Source organism: Castanea sativa, chromosome 5 (assembly GCF_040712315.1).
Source record: "Castanea sativa cultivar Marrone di Chiusa Pesio chromosome 5, ASM4071231v1".
NCBI lineage: Eukaryota > Viridiplantae > Streptophyta > Magnoliopsida > Fagales > Fagaceae > Castanea > Castanea sativa.
In genome coordinates this window covers 9,366,584-9,377,974 of record NC_134017.1, presented here as the reverse complement: position 1 = coordinate 9,377,974, position 11,391 = coordinate 9,366,584, and positions in this window count along the sequence as shown.

Here is an 11,391-nt window from a genome sequence, read left to right as displayed (position 1 = left end):
GTAAACGTTCTAGAGTTCTTTCATTACAAAGCCAATGTGATATGGGCCGCAACTCCGAATAGCAAGTTTAGTGTTAAGAATGCTTACGATGTTGTCATGCAAATCTCCAAACGTGTAGACCAAGGTGCAAGCTCGGATCAAAGTCACATACATCAGTTTTGGAAGAAGATATGGGACCTACCTATGCCACAAAAAGTCCATTACTTTGCATGGTAGGCATGCAGAGACATTCTCCCCACTAAGGTAAATTTCATATGTAGGAAGGTGGTACAAGATCAGGTCTGTGAGGGGTGCGGGTTGGAGGCCGAAACTACTAGGCATATGTTTTGGATGTGCCCAAGAGCTAGAGAGATATGGTCTTGCTTGAAGGTTGTTGTGCCGTCGAACCAAGATAGAGTGTTTTCATTCCACGACCTGCTGTGGAACATGTTGGCTGAAGAACGAAATGATGTCGAGGTGGTAGCAAAGGTAGTTTGTATTGCATGGGCCATGTGGCATAATCGGAATGAGGTCCGACATGGAGGGAAACGATGGAATGGAAAGGAGCTAGTTAGTTGGGCTTCTTAGTACATGGAGGAATATAAGGCAGCAATTGAGAGTTTGGGCTATAAAGTAACTGTGACCGGGGAAGGGGGTACGTGGATTCCACCTCCAGCAAATATGTTCAAAATCAATGTCGATGGTGCTGTCTTCATGGATCAAAAAGCAGTGGGTGTTGGAGTGATTATCAAAGGCAACAAGGGCAGGATCGAAGCTCAATGAGCAAGAAGATACCTGTTCCGTTGGGCGCTGTGGAAGTAGAGGCGATGGCGTACGAAACAGGTTTTATTTTTGCAAAGGATATCGGTATTCATGACTTTATTATTGAAGGTGACTTGCGAGTCATCCAATCCACCTTCTTCTGCGGCTGCTGTTGTACAAGGCATGCAGGAGATGTGCAAGGAATTTCGTGGGGTAGTGTTTTCTCATGTCAGGAGAAAAGGCAACAGACTAGCCCACTTATTAGCCAAACACGCTTGCGGTGTTGTTGATTTCATTGCCTGGATTGAAGAGATTCCTTGTTTTCTCAAGCAAGCTATTCTCCATGATGTAACAAGTTCATCTAGTCATTAATAAAATTTTAGTCTTCTTATAAAAAAAAAAAAAGCACTGAATTTTTTTTACAGTTTTTTATATTTCTAATAAAATAGTATCAATTTTTTAAAAAAAAATAATCTATAACAAAAATACTTTAAAGGCACCCACTAATAGGACCTTTATTAAAATGTAAAACTCAAATAGGCACATCAAAAAAATAATTGGGCTTGAACAAAAGGAGTACCTCCTCCAACCAAACAAGAAGATCAGCCTAATACTTTCTTAGCATATCATCAGGCAAGTCCATGAGCTAAAGAATTAGCTTCACACCCAAAAAAAAAAAAAAATTACACACCTTAGTGAATTGAAAGAGCAGTGAACGATGGAGCTTCCAAAACCAAGTTCCCCAGCCAAGAAGAATCCAATGAAGAACTCCATAGTACCTATGGGAAATTGCAAGCATCTCCTTCTAATATAAAGCATGCTTAACTATCTCCTTATGCATCCTACAATGGACACACCACTCTACTATTGAAGATGACAATACCAGACTAGTAAAGAAGAAGAAGCACAAGTTGAAGATAACTGATGGTTAAAACGACAACGGTTCAACATTGCATTAAACGCGTCATTTCATTTATATAGAATGTATGTAACAAAACACATCATTTAGCTCAATAACTAAACTCGGAGATGTATTAGTAAAATGATAGCGTATTCCTCAGTTCAAAGAGCAGTTGACTTTGGCACGAATTTCAGTTAGAAAAGCTAAACTGTAATCCCAAAATTTTAGGGTTTAGATCAGCATAAGGTGGGTGGTTAATTAAGTAGTTAGTGTAATCTTGAGGTATAAAAACTATTCATTGAGCTCAGTTGTATTTATGCAAGGATTCTCAAATGTTCAATACAAGTTTTATTCTCTCAATTTTTCTCTCACTTTCTCTCATTTTCTTGGACTTTCTCTTTTCAATAGATTTTGTGTAATCTTGTTTTTGTCGTTGGTGATCTTTGTATCTCTTTCTTGCTTCATTGGAAATTCTGGTCATTGAGAATTTCTTCATGGTATCAAAGCAATCTACTGCTGTGACTCAAAACTCATCAATGGCAACTTCAAGCTCAACAATGGCGTCATCCTCATCTACTTCTACAATGTCTTCAAGCTCAGCTATGAATCTGGTAAATCAACCTCTTTTACTGCTATCTAATATGTCAAATATGATGACAGCGAAGCTAGACAATACCAAATATATTGTGTGGAAACATCAAATTTCTATGGTTCTTGAAACCTATTCCTTGTTTGAGTTGCTTAAAGAGCCTCAACTAATTCCTGAGAAATTTCTCAAAGACTTGTTAGGATAATACACTACAATTGTGAATCTAGATTTCTTAGTTTGGAAATCAAAGGAAAAGGCTTTGATTACCTTTATAAGTTCAACTTTGTCTCTATCTGTTCTTGCATTACTATTCAATATGCTACTACTATCGAAGCCTGGAAGGTGCTTGAAAATAGGTTTTCTTCAATCTCAAGGTCTCACATCATGAATCTTAAAGGTGAACTTCATAATCTCAAGAAAGGGAGTGATACTATGGATGTTTATCTATAGAAAATCAAAGTTGTAAGGGACAAGTTGCTAGCAACTGGAGTAATTGTGGATGATGAAGAATTGCTTTACATTGCATTTAAGGGACTCCCTAAGGAGTACAATGCATTCAGATTAGCTATCAGGACTAGGAGTACTCAGCTTAATTTTGATGAGCTCTCAACTATGCTAAATGCAGAGGAAGAGTCATTTAATGAAGGGTTAGAAGTCAAAGATACCATTTTTGCCATTGCTGTAATAGCTAATCAAAAATCTAATGGCAGTGGTTATAATCAATCTTACAATAGAGGAAGAGGCAAAGGAAACTTTAACAATAGAGCAGGTAGAGGTGGTAGAGGCTTCAATGGTCAATCTTCTCAATTCATTTCCTTCAACCATTTTCAACAAGCTCAATCTAGCTCTGGTGGTGTTAGATTAGATAGGCCTACATGCCAAATCTGTGGAAAACTTGGACATTTGGCTATTGATTGCTATCATAGGATGGATTATGCTTATTAAAGCAAGCATCCACCTACCAAGCTTGTTGCAATGGCCACAACATCAAATGCCTGCCTTACTCAAGATCAACCTAGGCTTGCTAACAGTGCAACCATTGATCATATGACAGCTAGTCTCAATCATCTTAGCCTCCCAAAGCCTTACACTACTCAGGATCATCTCACTGTTGACAATGGTCAAACTTTACCCATTACACATATTGGTACAGCCCTTATTCCATCCTCTTTCTCTAATCTTCAACTTAACAATGTTCTTAGAGTTCCCTCAATTGCATCAAATCTTGCTTCTGTTCATAAACTTTGTCATGATAATAATTACTGGTGCTATTTTGATGAAAATATTCTTTCAATTCAGGCCTTGGCCACGGGGAAATTCTCTACAAGGGCAAAAATGAAAGTGGCGTTTATCCCATCTATCCTCATCAAGCTTCTTAGCTTTCTTTGTCACCTAAGGTTTGCAATAATGTTTCTAAATCACTTGTTTTCAATAAGTCTCTCTGGCATATAAGGCTTGGTCATCCTCATGATCAAAAGCTCTCAATAGTTTGTTTCCTAATATCAAATCTGTACTGAATAAGAACAATGTTTTGGATCAAACTTGTACTCATTGCTTATTTGGTAAAATGCACAATCTCTCTTTTCCAAATTCTCAATTTACAGCTTCTTCCGCTTGGTTTTGACACTCAAGTGACTCGCTTCCTTTTGAACTTGTTCACTCCGACTTGTGGGATCCTACACCTATTGCTTCTGTAAATGGGTTTAGATATTACATTTTGTTTGTTGATCATAATTCTAGATTTAGTTGGTTTTATTAGTTGAAGTTCAAATCAGATGCCTTTACCGAATTTGTTCATTTCAATGCTATGATTGAAAATCAATTTTCCTCCAAAATCAAAATATTTAGGTCTGAGGGAGGTGGTGAATTCATCTCAAATGACTTCGAATCCTATCTGTCACAACATGGTATTACTCATCATCTCTCTTGCCCTCACACACTTCAGCAAAATGGTGTTGTTGAGAGGAAACAGTATCATATAATTGAAACTACTATTACCCTTTTATCCCAAGCTTCTATTCCTTATACTTACTGGACATTTGCAGCTCAAACAGCTGTCAATTTGATTAATCTTGTTCCTACTTCAGTTCTCGGTTGGAAATCTCGTTGGTCAAAGCTATACTCTTTTTCACTTGATCTAACTTAACTTAAAACTTTTGGTTGTGCATACTTTCCTAATCTCAGACCCTACACTACTCACAAGCTTGAACCTAGGATTAAAGAATGTATTTTCATTGGATATCCTACTAGTTCTAAAGGACACCTTTGTCTTGGTCATCAAAAAAATCATGTACATACCTCTAGACATGTTATTTTTAATGAGTCTAAGTTTCCTTTTTCATCTACTGTAACATCTGTATCTTCCACTTCCTCCAATGCTACTACTATTCCCACTTGGTTATCCAATCAACTCTACCAATCAACCCCCTTAACTTGATTCCTATCCATCTTCACCTATTAATCTTCCCTCAGATACTTCACCTCCACTCTTCCCTACCTCATTAATACCTACTTCACCTGCCAATTCACCCTCTCCATCTACTGTGGACTTACCTGCAGAACCATCACTCTTGCCTACTTTACATTCTCACCCTAAGCCTTTACCTACTCAAGCAACAACATCTTCCCTTTTTCAACCTCCCTATACACAAAATTCTCATCCTATGCAAACCAGGTCCAAAAATGGGATTACCAAACCAAACTCTAAACTTTGCTACAAAGCCACTATAGACTACACCTACATTGAACCTCCCTCTTACAAGATTTCCTCTTAATACCCAAAGTGGTGTGAGGCAATGGATGCTGAGTTTCAAGCTCTTCAAAGACAGTAGACATGGTCTCTTAATCTTGCTCCTCCTCATATGAATTTGGTTGGATGCAAATGGGTCTTTAAACTTAAATTGAATAGTGATGGTTCAATATCTAGGTACAAGGCCAGGTTGGTTGCAAAAGGGTTTCATTAGCAGGCAGGTGTGGATTTTCATGAGACCTTTAGTCCTGCGGTTAAGCTTGCCACTGTGAGACTTGTTTTGGCTATTGCTGTGAGTTGTCAGTGGCAGTTGAGACAACTTGATGTGTCTAATGCATTCCTCCATGGATATCTCAAAGAGGAAGTGTATATGCATCAACCTCCAGGCTATGTGGATTCTGCTCATCCTGATTATGTTTGTAAGTAGCTTATGTCTCTTTATGGTCTCAAACAGGCACCAAGGGCTTGGTTTGAGAGGTTTGTTTTTCACTTGCTTCATCTTGGCTTTAGTGCTTCAGTGGCCAATAGCTCCTTGTTCATTTTCTGCTCAACTAATACCATTGTACATCTTCTATTGTATGCTGATGATATCATTGTCATTGGCAATGATTCAACTCAAGTCCAAAATCTTATAGCTGCTCTTGGTTAGGTGTTTGAACTTAAGGATTTAGGCCTCCTCAATTACTTCTTGGGAATTCAGATTACCCAAACTGCTCATGATCTCACTCTTACTCAATCAAAATATGTCTCTGATGTGCTTTGCAGATTTCACATGGAGAACTCCAAAGCTACTAAGACTCTTCTTGTCCTTCCACACGTTTAGTTCCATATGATGGTGTTACTCTTTCAGATCCTATTCAGTATAGGAGCATGGTTGGTGCTCTTCAATATTTAACTTTCACTTGTCCAAATATTGCATTTAGTGCTCATCAGCTATGCCAGTTCGTGAGTCATCCCATTACCACTCAACTAGAGGCAACTAAGCTTGTTCTTTGTTATACCAAAGGCACCTTCATTTCAGAATTTCTTTCACTCTTGGTTATTTGACTCTTATTGCGTTCTCAGGCGTGGACTGGGCTGGGGATCCTACTGATCACCATTCTACAACAGGTTTGCTTGTTTTCCTTGGGCCTAATCCTATTTCTTGGTTTGCTAAGAAGCAGAGTACAGTGTCTCGTTCTTCAATCGAGGCTGAATATTGTGCCTTAGCTACAACGATAGCGGAATTGTCTTGGCTTCATATTTTTTTTCAAAGAGCTTCGCATTTATCTTTCTCATGTCCCTGTAATTTGAGAAATTATAAGGTCCACATGGTGGACAAGTGACGTGGTCCACCATTCCACTAAAAGACTTACATTTGTTTAAAATTGTTGAGTTAAAAAATTTGTTAAAATAGAAACTTATTACTGACTCGGCAATTTTAAACAAATGGGAGTTTTTTAGTGGGATAGTGGACAAGAGACGTGGTCCACCAGAGGATTGTATAATTTCTCATGTAATTTGGTGTGACAATGTTTTTGCAGTTGCCTTATCTGCCAGTCCTGTTTTTCACTCTCGTAACAAACATCTCGAGGTGGACTATCATTTCACTCGCAAGAAGGTCCTTCACAAGCAATTGCAAATTGGGTTTGTTTCTGGCAAGGACAACTTTGCAAATGTTTTTACTAAATCTCTTCCTACTCCTCTTTTTCAATTTCATCGTGCCAACTTCTGGTTGATTCTTCCTCGATCAATTTGAGGGGGGATGTTGAAGATGACAGGACCAGACCAGTAAAGAAGAAGAAGCACAGGTTGAAGATAACTGATGGTCAAAACGATAGCGGTTCAACATTGCATTAAACACATCGTTTCATTTAAATAGAATTTATGTTAAAAAACACATCGTTTAGCTTAATAACTAAACTTGGAGATGTATTAGTAAAACGATAGTGTATTCCTCAGTTCAAAGAGCAGTTGACTTTGGCACAAATTTCAGTTAGAAAAGTGTAATTGTAATTCCTAAATTTCAGGGTTTAGATCCGCATAAGGTGGGTGGTTAATTAAGTAGTTACTGTAATCTTAAGGTATAAAAACAACTCATTGAGCTCAGTTGTATTTATGCAAGAATTCTCAGTTGTTCAATAAAAGTTTTATTCTCTCAATTCTTGTCTCAATCTTTCTCTCACTTTCTCTCATTTTCTTGGACTTTCTCTTTTCAATATATTCTGTGTAATCTTGTTTCTGTCATTGGTGATCTTTGTATCTCTTTCTTGCTTCATTAGAAATTCTGGTCATTGAGAATTTCTTCATCTACCACATCCACTTTTTTTTCCTTTTTTTTTTTTTCTTTTCTGAAATTATACAAGGTTGGTAGTGCACCATTAAGAGCTCTCCACCCCAACGATTGCACACATGAGGTGTTAAACCTGTTCTCCACACTCCACAAAAATCTTTCCACATTTGTACTTTATTTATCCCCCTAGATCATTCTTTTGGCAACATTGTCCTCCATTGCTAATCTATGTGCAATTATGCTATATAGACAGTAAAGCGTCCATGTGTTGCATGTTATTAGTCTATAACTCCCCATATATGTTTATTGAGCAAGTTAGGTCATGGCAGGTCTACAAAAAAGTTACATTAGATTCATGACTACTGTTGAATTGATGAGACATAAGTCATGGTAAGAAAATAAACTGACATTATTCTTAAAACATTATTTTTTAAACATGCTCTATCAAATCATGTAATTTATTTCGTTTATTTATTTTAATGAAATTCAAGTCTTCTTGTAAAAAATAAAAAATAAAACATTGTCATACATTAATTTTTGTTAAATGTGCAAATTAAAAAAAAACCATTAAACTATTTTTTTTTAATATGCGTAATAACATTTCTACAATGTACATTATCTAATACACACTTGTAATTAAATTTACGAGACGCGAGTCATAATAAACATATGAAAGAAACGCTTAGGGCATTCACATTAAAGGTGGTATAAATGCTAAAATGTTATTTTTAGCAATTGAAACCACAGAAATTTACTTCATCAAAGATGTTATATGCTAAAAAAATTGACATTTTGTTACAGTGAGCTCTCAAAAATGTGAGCTCACTGTAGCAACATGTTATCATTTTTTAATATTTTTAATTCTCTCTTCTCAAACTCTCACTCTCATTCTCTCTCATATTTCTCTTTCTCAGACTCTTCCACTCATTCTCTGTCCTCTGTCTCACTCTCCCTCTCTTTTGTGGACTAACTCTCGATCTCTCTCCTCTCTTTCCATGGGTTCCAATCTAGTTTTTAGTCAGTTTTGGTGGAATGATTGGTTCCTGGGTTACAGTGCGGTGGTTTGTTGATCCAATTCGAGTGGTTAGGTCATGGGTCCGATGGTCGTTGATGGTTTTGATTTTTTTTTTTAAAATTTTTTTTCTACTGTTGTTTTTGGTTGTGGGTGAATTTGGTTGGTGGGGGCGATGATGGAGTTTTTTTTTTTTTTTGTGGTTTGTGGTGGTGGGTGGATGTGGTTGATGGAGGCGATGGTAGGATTTGTGGTGGTTATGGTATGGGTGGTGAATTTTTGGTAGGTGGTTGGGTGGATGTGGTTGATGGAGGTGATGGTAGGCTTTGTGGTGGTTATGGTATGGGTGGTGAATTTTTGGTAGGTGGTTGGGTGGTGGGTTTTGTGGTGACTGTTGGTATTGTGATGGCTGGCAGTGCTTAGAACAGTTGGGTTGAAAAAGAGAGAGAGACAAAGGGACAGAGAGGAAGAATAAAAAATAATAAAGAAAGATTATCCAAATAAAGTGTTAAAAAAATAGAAGTTCTGATGTTAGGTATATTGTAATGTGTTAAATGCTATAAAGTTGGTTTTTTAGATGCTAAATGCTAAAATTTTTAAAACCCTTGATGCGAATGCTCTTAGTTAACTAATAATATCTAAAAAGATATGTGTGGCACTATTAATGCGATCAAATTTGCAATTATTACATTAGTTGTCTTGTTTTACTCTTTCAAATCAAGTCCTCAAAATTTATCTTAAGACAAAGAAAATAATTAATTAGGATAACGATACATTGAAATGGAGCTTAAAGTTGTAAAACACATTTAAACTTGAGTTTGAATTTGGTAAGGATGGGGTATAAAACCCATGTTTTACATCATCCAATAAGTGATTTCCACATCAGCATTTTACTTAAAATTCAATACATCCTACCCCACCTAATAACATCTCAATAAACTCCTAATTTTGTTGGGTTTATATATGACTATTAAAATTGATTGGGTGTAGCTATGCTTATTCTTAAATATGTGATCAGATGATGTTGCTTTCTCCAGACCTCCGGGAAAAGCATGAAAAAAAGGCTCGAATGGTACGATCCCTCTGTCACCCCAGAATGAAAGGGGCGATCTCGTAGTTCTTGGTCTATGAAGATACGTTGTTAGGTGCTCCGTTTTATTTTCCCATTGAGGCCGAACCTAAATTAGTGCTCGAGAGATAGCTGTCCATATACTGATAAGGGATGTATGGATTCTCGAGAAAAGAGGAGCCGTGGTGGTCCCCCCCGGATCGCCCGGATCCCACGATTGAATAGAAAGTTGGATCTACATTAGATCTCACCTGAATCGCCCCATCTATCCTCCTGAGGAGAAGTTTGGTTTCAAACCCCTGATTTAGCAGCTCTTCCCAAAAGTCGTGAATGCTGATTTAGCGACTCTTTCCAAAAGTCGTGAATGCAAAATGAATTGCGTTCGTATAGGCATTTTGGATGCCGCTATTGAAATAAACAATTAGAACTTGACCCGATTTTAAGTGCGGTCCGTTTTTGGCTATACATAAATTTTCACAAATAAACTGTCCAAGGCTAATTATTCTAGACGCTTCTTCACAATAATTATGATGGAGAAAATTTCAATTCAAATTGAATGGATTCAAAACGATGTTACCGCGCGGATCGGGATTATTATAAATAGAAACCCTACCATTTTCATCCATTAAATAATATTTAAGCACTTGAAAAGTCTCTTTGAAATTGTCAAGTTGTAAATATTTAGTTACCGAGATCTGATTATAAGTTATTAAATGATAAAATGAATAAAAATGCGCAATTTGAGGGGTTCTTCCTAATCCTAAAGGTCTCAAGGAATTCCTAATTGGAATTAGACTATCTCTTTTCATTGATTCTTTTTTTTATTACATCATTGTAATATTTTACATCGTTGAATGGACCCATTTGAAAACAATTAGATGATGACAAAATTATAAAAGGTTGACATTCCTTATTCCTCTTCAACAATGTACGAATAGTTACTTGATTTTGGCTAAGTGATTGTTGAATCCCTGCCTTGGAAGAAATAGAATAAAATGGATTGATACTGGTGCGGTCTGGCCTCTTATCAAAGATCAATCCTGAACCTGACGGATCTTTCCTTTTATTGATATACGAAATATGGGATTTCACTAAATCGATTCGCAGGAAATCTTGACTCATACCATTTGTATTTATTTCAACAAAAGAAGCGTGGGCCTCTTCGACAGAAGAACTTTTTTTGTCTTGTTTCCAATTCAACAATAAACAAGTCCGAACTAATTGAATATTTGTTCCATAAATTCCCCGAATTTGTTTGCCATTGCCATAAAGGATATAATTGACAATTCTAAGTTCCATATTATCCCTTTCGTGCAACAGATCCTGGGAGAAAAGTGTTACTAAATTTATACCGTCCGCTATCTCATATATGATTACGGGTCAAGCCAAAACAAAATACTTTTTCTTGTTAGGTGGGATCCATTGGACATAGATCCAATTTTTCAAAATTTTTTTTTTGATTCCTTAGCATTTTTTTTTTTGCCACTCCAAGCAGGAGCAAGATATCATTGTGTGGGGATATCTTATCCATCTCTCCAGGAAAATGGATATCTCCAGAAAAGATATTAAGTTCAATCCATTTTTTTTCCTCTCCACTCGGACCAATCCGCCCGCTCGACTTCTTGTATTTAAAGTGATTCGTGTATCTAGTCCAATGAGACTATTGTTCTGTACCGTTATGGAAGAAGATTCTGGCAAAATATGTACTTCCTCGGGATTGAAAAAAAATCGATCTATTTTCATTTGGTATTTTGGCTTCAATTCATTTGGTATTAGAATTGGAAGGGTAAAATATAGGTTTTATACTACATCCTTACAAAATTTAATCTCTTTAAACTTTATTATACTGAAACGCCTTAGGATTTCTAGTATTAAGGACACTAGCATATAACTCCATGCAAATGCATAGATGCATCTAAAATTAAACAAAATTTTTATTATAAAAATATAAATAATTAGTCAAATTAAAATTTTTTTAAAACATGTAACACATGCATTCATGCATACTAGATACATTTAAAATTAAACATAATTTTTATCATAAAATATAGATAATTA